This window comes from Talpa occidentalis, unplaced genomic scaffold, assembly GCF_014898055.3.
Source record: "Talpa occidentalis isolate TD23 unplaced genomic scaffold, MPIMG_talOcc4v2.1 talOcc4.12, whole genome shotgun sequence".
Classification (NCBI taxonomy): Eukaryota; Metazoa; Chordata; class Mammalia; order Eulipotyphla; family Talpidae; genus Talpa; species Talpa occidentalis.
The window spans coordinates 98,946,647-98,966,835 of record NW_023601212.1 but is presented as its reverse complement, the minus strand read 5'-3'; the positions used below and the strand labels follow the sequence as shown (position 1 = coordinate 98,966,835).

General features: G+C 45.8%; 2 long non-coding RNA genes across 20 annotated transcripts in view; one reads left to right on the top strand and one right to left on the bottom strand.

Moving 5' to 3' along the window:
- Positions 1–2,115, bottom strand: part of LOC119241951 (uncharacterized) — a 38,909-nt gene extending 36,794 nt beyond the window's left edge. For 9 of the 13 annotated variants that reach the window (XR_008551264.1, XR_005124409.2, XR_008551266.1 and 6 more), the window contains exon 1: positions 1,134–1,796. This is a non-coding gene — a long non-coding RNA (uncharacterized LOC119241951). Of the gene's footprint in view, positions 1–1,133; positions 1,798–2,075 lie in introns of those variants that run through there. The other 4 variants (XR_008551268.1, XR_005124412.2, XR_005124411.2 and 1 more) reach the window with 2 other exon arrangements.
- On the top strand, positions 1,910–18,716 carry LOC119241950 (uncharacterized). 7 transcript variants are annotated; one of them, XR_005124407.2, is made up of 8 exons: positions 6,100–6,325; positions 6,794–6,854; positions 12,382–12,506; positions 12,863–12,982; positions 13,891–13,971; positions 14,839–15,050; positions 15,736–15,906; positions 18,393–18,716. It is a non-coding gene; the product is annotated as an uncharacterized LOC119241950 (long non-coding RNA). The 7 variants fall into 7 exon arrangements; XR_005124405.2 differs by having other exon boundaries at positions 14,431–15,050; XR_008551273.1 differs by having other exon boundaries at positions 12,863–13,049; positions 14,431–15,050.
- The last annotated feature ends 1,473 nt before the right edge of the window (positions 18,717–20,189 follow it).

Below are 20,189 nucleotides of genomic sequence, written 5' to 3'. Positions count from 1 at the left end.
GGCTAGGAGGCGATAAGATTATGTGTGTGAGAACTAACCACCTGGTACCCTACTGTCTGAAGTAAATAAATAATAGTAAGAAAATAGACTAATCACTCATACATGTTATTATTATGTGGTATGCTTTGATGTTACACCTGCTACAATTAAAATAGTATATAATGAGCACTAAGACAATAAACATTTGCTGCATGCTGGACATGAGAGTCCTCCATATCTGATTTCCTTCACCGTCGCGTTTGAGGTTCAGACTCACTAGAAGTCCGCAGGACAGGTATGGGATCTTGAGCAGTTTATAATTAAAGGTTTCTAGAGAGCTGGTCTGCATAAATACCAAGACTGTAAGTATTCTATTTACATAAGTGTTTTTTTTAAATAGCATTCTTCTTATTTTAAATCATTTTTATTTGTTTCTCACAATGAATATCTTCTCTGACCTCAATTTTTTTTAGAATTTTTACCTGCCTCTACCCCGTTTGTACCAAACTTTTCTTTTAGATCAAATATTTCTCTCTCAGCAATATCATTCCCAACGTTCACTGTCCCTCATGTTTTCCCTTGCACATGCTGTCTCTTATATTTTCTTCAGTGATTTCATCTTCTCCTTGGTTACTATTATTTAAAATGGGGCTTAAATAAAATTTAAATAAATAAACAAATAAATAAAGTGGGGCTTAAGTTGAGCCAGTGCTTGATCATGTCTGTATTTCTCCCCTTTTCTGCAGTATTTTACATGTGCTGTCAGGTGAGCTCATTCCTGCCCATCATGTGTATTTACTCCTTCTTCAGTCTCTCTCTCTTGCTCCTCTTCTCCTGGCTTCATACTGCAGCTCTTTCTTCACCTCCCCGTGGTTGACCAGACTACGCATATCTCTTTTCTTCCGTGACACACAGGTGGTTCTGGGTTCCTTCCACCATGGAGACGGCTGAGTATTGATATTACACCTGCTTGCTCCTTCCGTCTGAGGTTATAGATGGGGAGATACGTTCCCCAAAAGGGGGAAGTGCTTTCCCAGTTGGGGCCATGCTCTGTATAGACCCCAGGCTCTGCACACGCCCGGCTCCTCCTCACGAGATGGATCACCTGCCCCCCGAGATGACACCGCCAGCCTTGCATTCATCTTTCAACTTACCTTGCTCATTAGAGGCCACAAACATGTTCTGCTTCTTTTGTTTCACTTTCTTCCTCCCAGAAACTCTTACTGCATTTCTCCATCAAAACAGCAGAAAGCGAAGTGCAGACACTCAGTGTGTCCTCCCGCAGGTGCTGAGAGAACTGTGACAGCTTCTCAGAGGCCACGGCCCGGTCAAGAATTCACCAGACCAGGAGGAGGGTAAGGTGTCTCTTAGGCATGGGTCATGGTTTTACCTTGCTTGGATGCCAGAAGATGGTCCCTTTTGCTTCTGATTGTATTTCATTTTTGCATCAAATTTTAGGAGAGGAACATTCTTCCCAGAAATTTCTATCCACTTTTTAAGATGAAAGATCCCACAGCATTGTTTCATAATGGTGTCAACTTGCTCTACCTCCTGTCTTTTCTCACTGGATGTCCACAAAAGATACCAGGTTAAACATCTGTAGCCTTGTTTTAAAAACTGAGCTCCGTTCATGGCTGAGTCAGCAAAGCTTGGTGAATTAGTGTGGGAGCAGGCGAGGCAGCGGTGAGCGGACATGCCCTACTTCATCTGCTTCCCCAGGATCCATGACAAGCAGGCGTTGCTATTCCTGTCTCTCAGATGAGGGTACTGACTCACATAAATACCTTGTGACCTGGTCAATTAATAGTGTGGTAGATACAGGTGCTAGGGGGGGTCATTGTGAAGTCATCACTTTCCCCTTCTCCTGTGACTCAGTCCCAGCCTTGCAGGGAAGGGAGGACCCCTCTGTGCAAGGGTGATTCTAGAGGACCCGCCCTGGCAGAGCACCACCCACTGATGCTTTATGTACTTTATACTATAAAAAACAAAAATTGCCAATGGTAAAATACTGACACACAAATCTGATTTGCAGCCTGTCTTAAGAAATCTGAAGCTCTAGCCCCCGGGGATTTTAGTCCTCACGGGACAGTGGTCACCTGGACAGTGCTCATGCCGGTAGGACATGCGCAGCCATTGCCTTCCAGCTCACTGGTCTCCGTGCCTGAGCTCTGCAGAAATTTGTGTTTGCAGCCAGACCCAGAGGAAGCTGGGCCCGTACCCTCTGCCCTTCCAGACAGCCGGATGCAAGTGCCTCCCACCAGAGTAACACCCAAGGCCACAGAGGGTTCAGTCCCACTGGGCAGGTCACAAAGGACATGTATCCCTCTGGCTCTGGCAGGACCACTTTATCCGGCCAGGACGTGCTGCGGCCTCAGCAGGAGCTGCACAGACAGTGATCTGCCAGGGTGTTTTGCAAATCCTTCAGGAGCTGCTGAGTAGAGGCTCTGGTCTCTGGGTGTCGCCCAGGGAGAGTCAGTCTTGTGCGTGGCAGGGCTACGGCCTCTCCGGGGAGAAAGAATTAATGAGAGCTGTGAAAGGTCTGTCCTCAGAGCCCCAGGGAGGCTCCCGACGAAGGAGCTGCCAGGCTGAGGGATAAGGGACGTGTTCCAGGAGAGCAGTGACTGCGACCGTCATCTAGATCAGCTCTCCGGGGAACCCAGCACCCCCCTTTCTGGTCAGCCCTGTGAGCTGTGAGCTGCCATCTGACTCAGCACTGCCAGGGCCAACCTGGCCACCCTGGAATTTGCAGGTGGGGGTCCTCGCTTGTTCCAGGAAGGCCCTGCGTAGCCTATTCATGCAGAGATGCCCTGGGCCTAAGGTTTGTGCGGTGAGCCTGGGAATTTGCGTGTCGAACAAACAGGTCAGGTGCTTGATCTGGATGGACCAGGGATGGAGGGAAACATGGATCAATATAGAAATTTCTAGAAGAACAAATTGGTGGAAACAGAAAGCAGGCTAGTGGTCGCCCAGGGCTGGGAGTAGACTGGGGGATTGACAAGGGAGCTTGTGTGGGGGATGGAATGTTCTAACCCTGGATTAGAGCTAATCTAGATGGCGGTGGTGATAGCAGCACCACTGTGAACATTTACCAAAACACACACACACACACACACACACACACACACACATCCCTCTCAAAGTAACAATGATAAGCTGTAATGAGGGAGCAACAGAGGAAAATAATGCACAATGTGGGAGTGGTAGCGAGTACCAGGATGGTGGCGACAACTATGTGTGGTGCCCCTGAGCAGACGCCGGGTCACGCGTGAAACACACACATCGTTATTTCTCTCCTACCCCATGAGACCCTCCTGTTCCCCATCCTCACCTTGCAGATTGGAAACTGAGGCTTGAGGGGTTAAATAATTTCCACACCCTGCCCAGCGACAATGGGAGGGACTGAGACTCTATTTGAACATGATGGTGTCCCCGGGGAGGCCGCCCTTACTAGTGCACTCAGGTGTCCTGACTCTCCCAGGAGGCTCAGTCTCCAGCCGGCATAGGTGTGTCATCTGACTCCACAGCTCCCAGCACCTGCACCCGGGCAGCGCCTCCACCCTTAAGCCTTCGTTTTCACATCTGAAGACTAGAGATGATAAACGTATCTACCTTGTGAGTTTCTCGGAAGAAATGACCTGAGGCTGGAGTGACCTGGTCCATGCATAAAGCTCCAGCCAACGCACACCTAGTAAAGTGAAGACAGGTCAGTTTCAGCAGGGTTGTTGGTGCAGCCCATGAGCTTAATAAATAGAGAGCCCTCGATTTATTTAAATCTTTGAAGCTCCTGCTCATCAGCAATCACCTGGGCAGCCATACCCGCCCAATCCCTGTGGCGTCACCGACCCAGGTCTTGCAGAGACAAAGGAACACTCTGTGGGGGAACAGCCCTGAGCGCTGGGGACTGGAATAGAGCATTTGGGTGTGCCGCAGGCCAGAGCTGCGGACCCAGCTGACCCCTCCATGGGCAGCTCAGGACAGACGGTTGATGACAGAGCGCCTTGGCGAGCCTCGCCAAGGGGCCGACTGCCGAGCTGTAAAGAATGGGCCTGTTCCTTGCTGATGTCTATTGTTTTTATGTTTCCAGCATCTGTTCAAGCCACAGGCAGCACCACAGAAACATTTTTTCCCCAAATTTGCAGATCTGTAGAAATCCTGGTTTTCCCTTTTTCTGAGAGGCTGCTTTATTTGTTTGGGGATCTTGGTGCTCCCCTTACCTCATCTCTTTCTCCCTGTAAATCCCGACAGCGCCATTCTCCGGGCGGGATGCCCCGGGTGTGCACCGAGCCCGCCTTTCTGGATGTTTCTGGGACCATTTACCCCCTCCACGTGAAATCCCCGAAGCTACTGGGCGAAATACGGCTTCTTGGGGACCCTGGGATCCGGCAAAGCAATGCAGCGACATCCTCCACATGTCCCCCGTTGTGACAAAGCAGCCATTTGTGAAAAGCTGTTCTCCCACCTGGAGGGCGATTTCACTCCTAGCACAACTAACAAAGTCAGGTGTTTCAAAATGACGTGCCATTTTTGGTGTGTGGGGGTTGCTTCCAACTCCTCCCCTTTTATTTAGCTTTTCAACTCCCAGACCGGCACGGCTGCTTGCTAAAACAGACGCCCCTGACTTCTCTCCCTGCATTTTTCAATTCAGGGGAAAATCAGCCAAAGGTGAAGCTGACTCTGCAAGCGTCATTAGGGGATAGCAGGAGACCGAGCCACTCAGGGGGCCTGCCTTCCTTCGGTTTCAAACTGCAGAAGTTAAGGCAGCGACTTAGAAAATGGTTCTCCTGACGCGTAATGATGGCCTCCGTCTTCCTCAATCTGATTGAAAATAGATCAGGAGAAAAAAATACCCGAAGCCAGGACCCAGAATCTGTTCATTCTCTGAAGTATCAGCTTTAGAAGGTGGGGGGTGGGTGAGAAATCCTGTGTTCAGGGTCATTAGCGACCCCCCCACCCTGTGCCTAATACACACTGACTTCCCTCAAGTCCTGTCTCACATTTTACTAGATGAGAAGGGGACTTTTCTTCTTATGCAGACGAGCAGTAATTTACAGGACATGTACATCCATTACCTGATTCTCCATTCCACTGATATTCTTCCGATGGTCTTAATAGACCATAAAAATGGTAATGCCGGGGCACACTGTTAAATGCTCAGCTATTTAGCGCAGCAAGCCCTCCTTGTTTAATAGTCTTGCTCATTTAACACGTACCATTTGTAACCGAGTAAATCTAATTTCGAAGTAGGTTGGGGAAAGTTAAGCCACCTCTGGGAGTCCTGCGCTGGCTCCTTCCTGGAGGGAACACCACTAATAACTCACTTCCCAGCCTCTAAGCGCTGCTGATGCAGCCAGGTTCTCAGAACGGCTAATGAGCTTGGCTCTTCTTATATAACTTAAAATGTGAGGTTCCTTTTCTTTCCATGTCAGAGTCCTTTGGACCATCCAAGGGTGCTGAATATGCCGACATGGTAGACAATTCATGCCGATGGGTCGATACCTAAATGTTGAAGTGTTACTCGAATATATTCTGGCAGCCCCTCCCTCTTGGAATTCAGCTATATCTTGAATCAAGTACAAAGTCTAAACTGACCCCGAGAGGGTCAAGTCTGTTAAATATTTTCTATCCAAAACAACAACAAACCCACAATGATATAAACAGTAAAAATAACCAGTAGAAGCAAGGGGGAGGCAGTTTGGCAGGGTGGGGAGTGTGGCGAGGTGGTGAGTGTCCTGAGTGATGGGGCTCCACTGATGGAGGCCGAGCTGGAAAGATGGACCTGGTGGCACCAGGCAGGTCTTGTGATGAGGGAGGTCTTGGAAGGTCTCACAGAGTATGTTCAGATAAGGGTTTTAGCTGGAGTGGGTTGGGTGCACAGAGGGAAGAAGCAGGTACTAGCAGCATTAAGTTGTAGGGTACAGAATCCGAAAATGACCCCCTCAGGCCCCACCCTTCAAAGTCCAGCACCCTTGTAATGTTCTGCTCAGCCTGAGTGTGGGCAAGATCTGTGACTCTACTGAGTTAGCAGCTCTGTAACTGGCTTGTGACTCTGTTGACTGAGGTCATAATGAGGGAAATTTTACTGGGTGGGTCTGGCTTAATCAGTTGAGCCCTTCAAACAAATTGTAGCATCAGAAAGATGTCCTCTGTAGTTGTTCAGGAAGAAGCAAACAGCTCTGCTGTGAGCTGCCAGTGGAGCAGGAGGGGGAGGGTCCTATGGTCACAGGGAAGGGACACTGGCAGAGAACTAGGAGGGGACCAGAGCTAGACCAGGGGCTGGAGAGCCCAGGTGAGCAGCACCTGGTCCGAGCTGAACTGTGAGATGTGAGATGAGGGTTCGTTTTAGCTGGTAAGTTTTTGGGTCTTTGTTATGCAACAGTAGAAATCCAATACAAGTTTAGACAATGAGACTAAACCTAAATCATAAAATCACACTCTACAAGATGGAGGCTTATTTCAAACATGGGGTGTGCATCCCTTGAGCTGTTGGCAAGGTGTTCCCATGCCAGGGGGCTCTCAAGCTTTCTTTACTTGACTGTAGATGTTTCTACGATCACTTAATTATCTTGCATCCATGATCATAGTCAAGTGCTTAGGTCAATACCCGTTAGATTAAGGAGATCACCCTTCTCCCTGCCTGAACAGGCTCTGCCCATGAGAAATTTGCTTTGGTGGAATTTGCTCTGGCCACAGTCCAGGGAGGGAGTTTCCAGCCCAAAAACTCTGAAGTTCTTTATTGTTAGAGCTCGAGGAAGGTTCATTCAGACACAGGTCTAGATTCAGGCTGAATTCAAATTCTCATTCTAACTCTCTGCAGCTCAATTTCCAGATTGTCAAAATGTTTGGAGGGATGACATGATGAAATGAAGCAATTCCATGTAAGCTACTTAGAATAATACTGAACCTTGGAAGATGTTCGTTTTATAGATCAGTGATGATTCATCAAAATAGCACACACATAGTAGGGCCTTCTCTGTTGAAGGAGTGAGCAAATTCACCAATAATTGAAGTGTGTTGGTGGTAACGCCAGAGGCCAGTCTATGAATTGAACAGGATGACTGTGACTGCCAAGTATTTGGGATAATTATCTCAGTCTGACCAAGGCAGCCATAGGGGAGGTCAAGCACTTCCCAAAAGTTGCTTGGCAAATGACCAGGGCAAGTGGAGATTTTCTTTTCTTTTGTTTTCGTACAAGACTTGATCATTGTCACCGTTCTGTGATCTCCAGGTACATCTGTCATCAGACTGATGGTCATACTGAGGTTAAATGTGTCCGGATGGGCAGGACCTGAGGTTGCTTTGCTAGCATCCGGGCACAGGGCCTGGCTGGACACTAACACTTGCATCTGTCACCCTTATCGCCAACCTCTCTTAACACATAGACTTCATCCTCACTCATTTATTCCAGCCCAGGCTTGCAGCCACACCGCCATTCCATTTCATTCCATCAACATTACATTCCACGCTCTAATTTTTTATGTACTGATGTCATATTGCAACCCCCAGAGGGCGATCTTATTTCCAGTTCCTTCAGGGAGGGGGCAACTCAGACTTGCCATTCTGTCTCATCGATGGAATAAATCACACACACTGAATAGACCCAGGGAGATGACAAAGCCAAAGTCAAAATGTATTTTGCCCAAAGTCATTCTAGACCAAAGACAATTCACAGACAGTGAAATGAATATTTTTCCTTTAGTTTTATGATCTGAAAGATTTATGGACCATGACTTTAAAAGCCTATTTAAGTTATGTACAAGAATGTCCTGATTTTTAGATGTATGCTGAAGAATTTAGAAACCAAGTGTTATGATGTCTGCAACGCACTTTCAACTGTGTCAGCAAAGAACACTCATGGCGTCCGCGGAGGATGGGGCTGCAGGAAGCACCTTGGGACAACCATCAACTACTGTGGATTTGGGGGGAGGCACGTGCATCTCCCCATCTTTCAGCCTTCCTGTGCATTTGCAAATTTTCATAACTTAACATTGAAAAGCGACGTCAGCTGGGTTTCCATTCCATTTCATACATCCAAAGGAGTAGACGTGCTCCTTTCTGTCTCAAGCCCACCCATTCTGCTGTATGGGGCACTTTCCTAGTGCCTCCTCCCACCATCAGCTATATTTTGTATTTTTACTCTTTTCTCCTCTTATCACTGTGTCGTCCAACTCTCTTCTTAGAACATGGATTTACTTCCTGCTTTTTATGTAATTTTACATTGAATAATAGGGTAGACTTTCTTTGTCTGTTTCTTTTCACTGATGTCTCATTTAATAAATCAAAAACTCCCTAGTCTCTGAGATTAAGTCCACCCAACACTCCGTTTCTCATGAGGATGGGAAAGGCTCTCATTTTCCCCCTACTCGGCTGCCACCAGACAACTTTGCATTTAGCATTGGGGCCCAGAAGTTACATGGAATTAGCTCCAACTCAATTTGGCTCACTTTGAGCTGAGCCTCTTAACATAATTTTCAAGTGTTTGACCCAATCAAGATCATCAAGTGGGAAATTTGAGAAAATCTGATTACTGAAGTTTTTTTTTTTCCCCCTTTAAAAAAAAAATCAAAAGAACTATGGGGAGATGTTTAAAGAAATGGCGCTGCCTGGGGGACGTGGCCATGAGTAAGACAAGACATGTCAGAGTCAACTGACTGGAAAGGCACCCTGGGGTCACCATAGAGAGGACACAGCTGAGCGCACCGAAGGACACTGATCCCGCAGCGAGACTCCAAAGAGGCAAATGGTCCTGCTAGAGGCTCACTCCTCAGGAGAGCGACCTCTCTGAGGTGTCTGCATTAATTGATGATGGTGGCATTGGTCCCCTGGGGTTACTAAGATCTTATCAGTGGGGGAGTCTTTGACCAGAGGAAGTTCCTCTGAAGATTTATTAGTTCTGTGACCTTGGGCAAGTGATTTACTTATCTGTTTTTGTCTGTTAGTAAAATAACATGGAATACTTTTATTGTGGAACCATAAGGATTGTGAGTTAAGTATGTTAATCCTCTTGCTCATTATGTGGCATGGACGGAGCATTTGGCTCAAAGGCGTTGCTGTTGCAATTAGTACTTAGTTCCCAGAACATAGACATTTGGCTTGGGAATTGCTATTTAGAAGAAATACTGACTCAAACATCACTTATCTAAAGAAAGTTTACATGGCACACCCTCAACCCCACATCTAGAGGAACCTCAGCTCCATATTAGTGGATTTCCCATTCCATATTCTCAGAAAACATGCACTTTCATTCTATTACTTCCCAATGTCTGATCACATGCACACACACAATATCCCTCGTATACAAGCAGAATCTACTCTTTTTTATATTGAAACATAAATTGCATATAATAGAAATCATTATGGAATACAGTTCTACAGTTTGAGAAACACGGCCCAGTGGCCACCACCAAAATCAAGATATAGAACAGATTCCTCACCCCCAAATTTCTTCATGTCCCTTTGTAACCAACCCTTTTCCCCACCCCCAGTTTTTGCCAAACATTGTTTGGTTTTCTGACTGTAACAGGCATAATGTCATAAAGATAGAACCATGCAGTACATGGGTTTTTGAATATGGTTTTCCTCACTAAATAATTCATTTGAGATTCACTTGTGTTATTGAGTGTATGTGTAGTTTATTGATATTCCTTGCTAAATAGTATTCCATTGAATGGATATGCCACAGTTTGCTATCCATTCATCCATTGTAAAGTATCTGGATTCTTTCCAGATTTGGGTGATTGTAAATAAAATCCTAAACATTCATGTGATGGTATTTGTGAGACTATAACTTCCTTTTCACTTGGGGGAATATATAGGAACGGAAGGCAGGTGGAGGGCCTAGGTGCAGTATTTTATTTCTTAAAGAAAAGAAGGAATAACTAAGGCAAATATAGTAATAACTTGACAAATGTGGGTAGTAAGAATATAGAAGCTCTGCCATATTCTATAGACTTTACTTATGTTGAAGACATTTTATTAAAAAATAAAACTTGGTATTTTTCTTTTTTTTTCTTTTCTTTTTCTTTTTCTTTCTGACTTATTTCACTGAGCATGATTCCCTTCTAGCTCCGTCCACGTTGCTGCAAACTGCATGTGTTTATCTTTCTTGATTGCTGAGTAATATTCCATTGTGTATATGTACAAAGTGAAAATCAAAATCAACAAGCAACTATAAACTAGAGACACACTACGGGGGGTGGGGAGCAGGGAGAGGAAGGATTAGGGTCAAAATAAGGGGGGGTGCAATTTTATGGGGAATAGAACCAAAATAAAAATGCATACATTGTGCAAAAATGAAAAATGATATAAGAATTACATAAAACAAAATATTAAAAAAATTAAAAATTAAAACTTAGATAGTTAGGCAGTATGAGTCAATTCAACAATTCAGATGATATAGGTTCTGTTGATTATCTTCATTTATACATGTAGGCTTTGTCACTGTGATAAAATTCTTTCCTACCTAAGGATACTAAAAAATGTAGCCATTCCACTGAAATCTCTTAATGATTCTATAAATAGAAATGAATCAACCTCATCTGACAAGGAGGCTGCTCGGGATGATGCAAGTCTGTTTATGGCCCACTGTCCAGCCTCTCCTGAGCCCCACACAGATGCCCACAAATTCCCTCATCCTCCTGCCCCTTCTTTTGCTCTCTCTCTCTCCTGTCACCACTGCACTAAGGGGCATTTTCACTCACTCACTCTGCCCTTCCACCTGTGCTTCTGAAAGGAGCTTTCCAGGGAGGGCAGAGAACTTCCAAGACACTAGTTTCTCATGAACACAGATCATGGCAGAATTCTCTGAGCCCCATCCCTACTGGGGAGAGGAGGCAGATTCCAAGAGAGGAGGAAGGAGACAGGGAGACTTGGCAAAGGAGTGGAGGAGGAGATGCCCATCCCGCCACACAGTCATCAGGCAGCGAAGAGCCAGGCTGTCCCCACCAGCCGTCTTGAAGATGATGGTGAGGACACTTCCAGGCAGAGAGCACTTTTCATAAAGTGCCTTTGGATTAGGTTTCAGAAAATGGCATTAGCTGTGGTGGTGATGAATGGTCTTTTAAGCCTACAAAACATTCATCAGCTCAGCACTCAGGCCCTTCAGGTAAAGCAAAGAGAGAACATTGACTGGGAACGTGAAATATGGGGCAGTTCACCATCCACTAACTAAAATGTTTCATCTGGTAATCACTCTGGAGCAAGATTTATTTTTGGTTTCACAAACATCTTTTTAATTTAAATTAGATTTAAGGGATCCTCTCCCTCCATCCTCTGACTTCTCAGAATTTAGCATGGGCTGACTTCTATTTTTCCATTAACCCTCTCCTAATCATCTCCAGTCAAGTGTTTCCAAAGAGACATTTAAAGGGGGAGATGCATAATTATCATTAGCTCCACTGGAAGTTTGGGGTGAGGATGTTTTGTGGGAAGTGGTCTGGGAATTCTTTTCATGAAAGGGATTATGGCAATTATATGCGATTGGAATCTGTCTTTCCAAACTTGTTCAGCAATCCTTGACCCCTGCTGGGAGCTTGGCTGGGACAGTCTCTACTCTGTGGTGTCATTTTTTGTTCTTGTCCACTCCACCCAGAGTCAGTCATATAATCCCCACTCTTTACCCCACAGCACTCTCTGGTTCCTTCTCGAAGGTGTCTATCATTTTTTCCCCACATGCCCACCACTAGCCGCATCACCTGTGAGTTCCCTGTACCCCGGAGGCCCTCTCACTTAAGAGAGAGTCTCCATACCCGTACTAGTGTCTGGCACATAGCAGACACTTGGTGAGCAAACACTTGGTGAGCGAAGGAAGCCATCTTCCATGTGTAGAATATCTGTTTGATTCCTGACAGAGTGAGAAAGAAAGGTAGCCAGGAGGCAAGCAAAGATGCCACAAGGAAGGAAAGAGGAAAATAAAGAAAATTGTATCCCGTGACAAAACTAATTGAACACCACTTTCTAGATAGTAAGACATGACTTGAAGACGAAATCTTGAAAGGGGTAGAGAATCTAGAAGACAGAAAACACCCTGATCCATGGCGTGCTGACGAGTCTCAGAAATAGATTAATTTCTTAAGATTTACTTACTGTGTACCCTGTACAATTACCTTTCATTTCTGAATGCAGTCTTTTCAATTTCCTTAGAACAACTTCAATATAACAATACCTTAAATTGAACTCCCAGTTAAGTTTGAATTTCTTTCTCTCTCTCTTTCCACTACTCTCTGTCTGCTTAAACATTAAGAATGTCTTTGTTCTTCATCAAATTTACTCAAGTATCCCATTTCTTGGAGATGTCAGTTTGGAAACCCACAAAGGATGGCTTTTGTTTGTATGTATTAGATAAAAATTATCTGATGTTGAGATGGAATTCGTAGCAAAATCCCCATGCTTCTCTTTTCCTTGCAGGGATTTACTGAAAGGGGTGTATTTATAGACATGCAACATCCTCTGTGATCGCCATCAATACCCGTGGGACCTGCTTCTATTTGCTTGTGGATTGTCTGCATCGTTCTATCATCAGCATCAGATGTGTACGTAAAATCAAATAGAATTTTGATTTGTGAGGATTCAGAGAAGAACTTGTTCACCTATGTGAATTTCTTTTTATCTCTCCTTCTAGGTTAATCCTCATTACCGATATTTTTGTCACTGCACTAGCTCTATGCTAGGCAATGTGCTAAGTGTCACGTGCCCACAGAGTTTTAGTGCCAAAATTGGCTCTGCAGGGACCTGGGTTTAGATCTCTTTACCCCACCTAAATCTCATCAGCTCTCTGCGCAAAATCATCCTCAATGAAATACTATCTAATATTTAAAAAGAACACAAGACACTTGCCATGGAAACACACCCTTAAGATAATTCCCCACCTGCTCTTCCTTTACAACAGGTTGTCTTGCAAATTCAGGAACCACCTCTGAGCACATTTATTGACAAGCTACAATACCTGACCCCAACGCGCCAAGCAGGCTGTTCTAGAGACGGCAGGAACAGATGCAACACGGGCTCTGTGAGCAGAGAGAGATGCTCAGTGTTCCACTAGTCAGATAAGAAAGAAGACGCCTTGGAAAAACACTGTGATTTCAATAGCAACTCTGTGCACACATGTAAACCACTGCGTACCTCCTCTTTCACTCCAAAACGGAGGGCACTGTCTTACCCCATCCAGGCTGTGATAACAAAACACCCCAGACTCAGTAGCTTATAAACAACAGCCACGTTTTACTCACAGTTCTGGAGGCTGGAAATCACAGATCAAGGCAGCCGCACGGTCTGGTCCTGGTGAACAATCTCTTCCACTGCAGAGTGTCAACTTCTCCCTGTGGGGGTGGGGTCGAGGAAGCTCTCTGGGGCCTCAAGGGCACTAACCCTTTCATGGGACCTCCACCCTCATGACCCAATCACCTCTTAAAGGACCCACCTCCTAACATCGTCATAGTGGGCTTAGAAGCTCAACCTATGAATTTTGGGGTGGGACACAAGACTTCAGAACATAGGAGTGTTTAATATGACTCCACAAATGGCAGCAGTGCCATCTTGGACACAAATGCCTCTGCTCACTGCAGCACAGAGATGTTTTCAGGCTTCCTCCTTAGGACTACTCTACACTGCGCCCCAAAGTCCCCTCTTGGTGATACTTCCTTCCTGCCACCTTCTGATCCCATAGATACAAGTGTCACCTCTCAAGTAGCGCATCACCTCCCCGGTCCAGTCCTGCGCCCACCAGCCCCCACCTGCTATTTGCTTTCTTCATCTTTTTTTACACTGGGCAAGAGAACTAAATACAGAACTTTTGTAAATTCTGCATAAATATAGCCAAAATGACACTAACAAAGCATATGGTCATCACACTAACAAAGCAATGTAATAGGCATTTTGTTCTCTCTCTCTGTCTCTATCTCTCGCTTACTTCTTCAGGGTGGAAACCAAGGCAGGAAAGTCCTAATTCGCAGCTTCGGATGTCAGCCAGTCTCTTTCCTGTCTGCTGATTAGACATGGGTAAGTGATTTACACTCTCTAGACCAGTGCTGTCCAGTGAGCTCCCGGGATGGCGGTCACGTCCGGTCTAGAGTCACCAGCCACATGTGGCTACTGAGCACATGAAATATGGTTGGAGAACTGAATTGTCGATTTTATTTATTTTGATGAACATAAATTCAAACTTAAACAGCCACATGTGGCTGGTGGTTATCATAACGGCATGAGGGATGACGGCTCCAGGGAAGCCAAGCACCCAAGAGCTTGTTTCTGGAGGGGAATAGATGATGCAGAAGGGAATCCCTCTCCCTGATTCCCTCTCCAGTTCCTCTTCTTTCTCGCCCTCCTCCTCCTACTTCTCCTTTCTCTCTGACACATTCCATCACCTTCAGGGACCAAAGGGTTAATTCCCAAATAGCCCCAGCAAGGCCACCTGAGATCTTTGTCTTGCCAAATAACGCCTCCATGCTGAATTTGCAGAAAGGTTTCCTTTCTCCTCCGGAGCTGAGCGCTGAACAAGGTTATTAACAGGCCCTTTCAAGTTTTCCCTTTGGGAAGCTGTACAAACAGCTGCACTAAAAGGAAGAGGAAGAAGTGCTAATGCATCTGGAACTCGTCCGCACACCTTCTAGCGCCCCAGGCTGTACCCGGGCAACCTTGAGGTGGAAGCAGCGCCAGGCAGCACAGGTTGGAGGCCTGAAGAGTTTCAGCAAAGCTCACTGCTGATGAGAGAGCCGCCAGGGCCTGCCCTGTTCAGCCATATCAGGGAGAATAGGCTGTTCCCCAAGATAAAGATGGGTTTAGTTTTACCATGATTGGGAGATGGGGTGCTGATTTCTCCACTTGGAGGACCTTGCTGACTGTGAGAACTTCCTGCTGGATTTGAAGGTGCCCGAGCTCCCGTGGGCTCACAGCGCTGCATCTGTGTGCTGTGCTGGGGATGCAGAAATCCTGTAGGAGCTGTAACAAGGAGAAGAGGCAGTGAACAGGCAACCTGGTGTAAAGACAGTCAGCTGGTGAAGGTCTCAGCTTGCGCAGTTCACCGTGTCGCCTGGGAAACCCCCTGCTCCCCTCGGGACTTCACTTTCTTCATCTCACAGGTGAGAAAGCTGGACCAGATCCGGATGGAAAACGTGCTCATCTCACAGGTCAACCCGTGACGGTGTTGACTCTGTGTGGAGAGGGATTCAGAGGTCACGCCCTCGCTCTTCAACAAAGGGTCAGGCAGCCAAACTGCATCCGTTAGCCACAGCCAGGGGAAAGAAAGACTGATGACACATCTCTCTTATTTATTGTCCTGGGAGAAGATGATCTGTGAATCCCTCCTAGATGAGAAAATTCTGTTACTTCGACACTAATATTTCCCTTGATGCTTAAATCCAGATCATTATTGTTATCCCCTCCCAATCAAACCTTAGCTCATCTCTGCCTTCTGAAAAAATAGAGCATTATAGACTGCTTGTAGATATCAAAACTGAAAACATATAAAGCACAGAACTTAGTCTCTCCATTTGCCAGTTTGCAGCTCCTCTTTGCCCTGAGCTCTGCTGACATTCAAAGACAGAGTGTGCAGCCCCGCCTTGGCCTTGCTGGTATTTTTCCTTCTCCCTCAGCCCTGGTCACGTCGTGCCTACCTGAGCGTCCATCGCTCCCCCCAGATGCCGGGAGCCACATCTGAGCAGCTGGAGAGCTCCTGGGCAGGGTTTTGATCAAAGCTGGGCTTTTCAGTCCATTGTGTTCTCCTCAGATAAGCTGTCACTGTTCTTTTTCTTTTCCGTCGTTTAGAGGAAGTGCTCCTTTGCACAGCAAAATTCCATTCAACAAACACTTTCCAGTGTCAATTGTGGGCCGCTCTGGTGCTAAGAGCAAGAGAAAAATAAAGATGAATAAGACAGCGCCTGTGTCCTTGAAAGGGTCACACGCTGGTGAAGGAGAGAGACTTGGATACAACCAGAGGTAATAAAAATCAGCCTGTGATAAATACTTTAAAAGGGGCATTCAAACACAGAACACTCAAAGGGTGGGATAGAGAAAAACACATTCTGCATGAGCGGGCTTTGGGTGGGCTTCCAGAGGAGCTATTTGAGCTTGGCAGGGCAGGTGTAGGCTTGGGGGGTGATGGGGGAGAGAATGAGGAATGGGTGTTTTCCAGTGAAAGTAGCCAATATGTGCAGAGTATGGGGGCCAGAGGGGCTTGGTGTGCCTCAGGAAGAGGGATGAGTGGTCCAGGCTGGAAGGATGGGACGTTTTGTATAACAGCAGTGGAAAGGGCGTGAAGACACTGGGGTCAGAATTTAAGGGCCTCAAACATTCCATTTTACAAAAATGATATTGAACAGTTTTTAAATGTAACCGTCAGCCTGGGGAGGACATCACGGGCCCTGCCCTCCGGACGCTGCAATGAAGTCGCTCACACACAAAGGACCTTTGCAATACGATGTACGATTGCTTCTCAAAGGCAGAAATAAGGAGTGTCGGGGTGGGCGTCTAATGTCCAATCAGGATTCTAGAAAAGGGACTGATGAGCAACTGGGAGACAGGATGCAAGATTTTTCCCGGCACTGAGAGCAGCGTAAGCAAAGCCTGGAATCATATTCTTTCACATTTGGGAAATTGCGATGAATTAGGAAGGGACAGCACGGAGAGCCAGTGGGGGGAATTGATGGAAGCGGAGGCCGGAGAGCTGGAGGCTTAGTGTGAAGGATGAAGGAGACACTTACCTTCTTAGAAAGCGAATTATAAATTTAAAAAAAAATTCAATGGAGGATTTGATCCCACTAATAGTGCCCATTTTAAATGACCCGTGATGTGTGGCATGTAATCATCACCCCACACTTATCAGTCCTTATCATTTGAAGGTCAGTTAATTTTCTACTTTGTGCTGTGGTGCCATATGCTCAGACCTATATGTTACAAGATGACATTTTATTCTGATATGGAGATCCTCTGTCATCCTGCCTGACGCTGAGCAGTGGTTGGAAACTTGATGACTTGAATGTTCAGTGTCACAAACCACATCACCGCTGGGCATGTGCGGTGATGGAGAACTTACATGTGGTCAGAGTGACTTAGGAAATGAATTGTGCTTAATTTATATTTAAACTTAAATAGCCAGATATGGCTACTGGCTGCCATATTGAATACTGCAGGTCTAGCCCTCGAAAACATGAGCATCTGAGACACGAAACATGACAGGAACAGATGACATAGAGTTTTTGCCATTTTGTGCGGTGCCCCAAGATGTTGGTTTATACTGGATGCAAGTGCAGGGGTTACTGCCTGGTTGTGCTTGATTCAGAAGCCGCCTTTGTGGTGGGGGACAGTGGAGGCCACCTTTAGGGGTGACTCTGGAGATGCCCTGGTGCTGTGCCTCAGCTGTAGGGATGCCCCCTGGTGTAGGCCAGTGTTGCATTAGGCAACACCACACTGATAAAGAAACGGGAGCTGTGCAGCAGACTACATAATGAAGGATGCTGCTGAAGAGCAAGATCCTGGACTTTTTATTGATAGACTAATCAGACAACATCAGTTGTGAGGAGAAGGAGGGAAAAGGGAAAAGGGAAAGAAGGTCTCTAGAAACTGTGTTGACATCTATATTATCAGGCATTGGGGGTCTGCTCTCCAGGCACTTCTCATCTGTTTGATGACCTGGTATTGTAATTGAGATCAAGCCCTAGTTCCCCAGCCATGGTTTCAATCTTATCAACAAGGCAGTCCACTGATCAGCTTCTGGGGTCCCTTGTTATACATGGGTATTCAGCCCCCCTGTGTGTTTCCAGTCATACCTCATGATGCATGCCCTTCCCTGGGTGATCAAGCTTTAAGCTCTTGGTTGATTTGAAAAGCACCTTGTAAGGTTTGGCTCTGACTGATTGATCAGGCAGTTCTGACCTTGTATAGGAATGCAGACCTGCAGGTAACAAAAATGGTGGCCGAATAGGCCATTTAGGATTAGTAGATCCACAGGCCAGGGGGAGTGAGGAAGCACAAGCGTGTTGACCATCACCGGGGTCAAGACTAAAGCACTTCTGACAAGTGGTTTCCAGGCAATTGAGCCAGTCCATTCAGTGGCTGCTGGGAGTGGGTGCTTTGTGGCAGGACGGATGCTAGATGGTCCTGTGGGGTACTTTTGATTAAAGGAAAAAAGCAGATTATTAATGAATGGAAATATGTGCATTTGGAAATATGTATACGTGTAATATCTGTATATTTTCTGTTTTCCAAGAAGACCTAAAAAGAGATGGAATCAATATTGGGAAATGTAACTGTTTTGTTACCAAGCTGTAATGAGGAGAGAGAGAGAGAGAGAGAGAGAGAGAGAGAGAGAGAGAGTGAGTGTGTTAAATAAAATTGCCTGCAAAAGAGCTGGGCGAGAGAAGCACATCTTAGAGATTCCTACCCTAGTCAGACTCACTTAGCCCCTTAATCCCTTACATTGGCAGCTGAATCCCAAGGACGAGTTCTGGTGCACAGAGAAGCAATAAACAAACACAGCGCAGGGCTCCAGGCACCATGGGAAAAAAGTCGCCCATTGCTTGTAAATAGATTGCAATAAAACAATAGCGACGGAACATTTAGTGGAAGAGAGAGTCAAGCGAGAGGAGCTCTGGTGTGGTGGCCTTTAAGCTGCAGGAACAAAGAACATTGAAATGGACTCAGATGAATCCTTTAAAGACAACCAGCTTTTGAAGGCTTATTAATCAACCTCTTGGGCAGAATACCAGACAATTTTTACTGGAGTGAAGGCAAAAACAAATAATAAAAATATAGTCAATCAATCGTCTAGAAGATGTGTGTTCCGATGTCAACAGGCCCTTCTCCCTGCTTTATTTTCATGTATCTGCAGTGATAGGACTTAACATCTGCCTTTCAAAAACTACAAAAGAGTGGAAAGCAGTTTATCACGGACATCTGTGGGAGTCTCCCCAGAATTTGCTTTTCCTTTCCGTTGTCCAAACACCTGGTTCCTAATTGGGGTCCATGGGATTCTGACTTACCCCACCCCCGCAAGCTAGCAGGGTGTAGGGTGGGGAGCATGACTTATGCTGAGCCCACGGGGTCATCTCAACCTTGCTGGTCATTGGTAGGTCGGTTCTAATAAGTTCTCAATTATTTATACCCAAAGAATCTGGACTAATGTAGTGTTCCCACGTCAGCGTTCAGGTCCTCAAGTGCACCTACTATTTGTTTCCTGTTTCTGCTGTAACTAATGACCGCAAACTCAGTGACTTAAAACACACAAGTCTATTATCCTACCTGCCGTAGCTCAGGAATTTGACACTGTCTCACTGGACAGACATTCTTTCTAGAAGTTCTGGGGGACAATCCCTTTCCTTGATTTTCCATCTTCTGGCAGCACCCACACTTGTGGGCTGTTCCTGCATCTTCAAAGGCAGCAACAAGGTATCTCCATAACCCGCTTCCCTAGCCACAGCTCTCTGCCTCACAGCTACCTCCCTCTTTTAAGGACACTCTGCTGGGCCCACCTGTTTTTATTGGGCCCACCTGGAAAATCCCCAGGATAATCTCCACATCACAAGGTCAGTTGCTTAGCAACCTTAATGACTGCAGATGGCTGTAATTTTAATTTTCCTTGGCCAAGAAGGTAATATATCCACAGGTTCTGGGGATCAGCACATGGGCGTTTGGAGGAGAGCAACCTGCCCACCACATTTAAATCATCTGGGCCTTTCTTCCACATCACACCTCCACATCACACTAGCTGCCTCCGTGTTGACTGGAAAGGCAGCTGGGCCTTAGAGATTTGGGGTCAGATGAAGTTCACTTTAGGTCTGTTTCTTATGCAGCTTGGTGACTTAATTTTGCCCTTTTGACATGTCGACACTGTGGCATTATGTCAATATCATTTTAGAAAACTTTAAAAATGATTGCACATTAGGAATTAAGACATCTCTGCCTCCACCCCATCTCTTACCTCTGGGAATAAATAAATAAATCTTTAAAAAATGAAAAAGATCTTTTCTTTCTTTTTTTAGAGTATTATCTAATATGGAAGTCACATTGGTTTATAGCACTCTGTACAGTGCAGGGACCTAGGTCCACCTCTCTTCTGATGGATGTCACCACACCACACCCACCGCCAAAGCCCCCAGAACCCTCTATCACCATCCCTTGGGCTCCTCCAATCTGCTCCTTACCCTCCTCTGTACCGCATGTGGTCTCAATTCTACAGAGTTCTAGACTTTGTTTTGATTTATTTCGTTCCTTTGTTTTGTTTC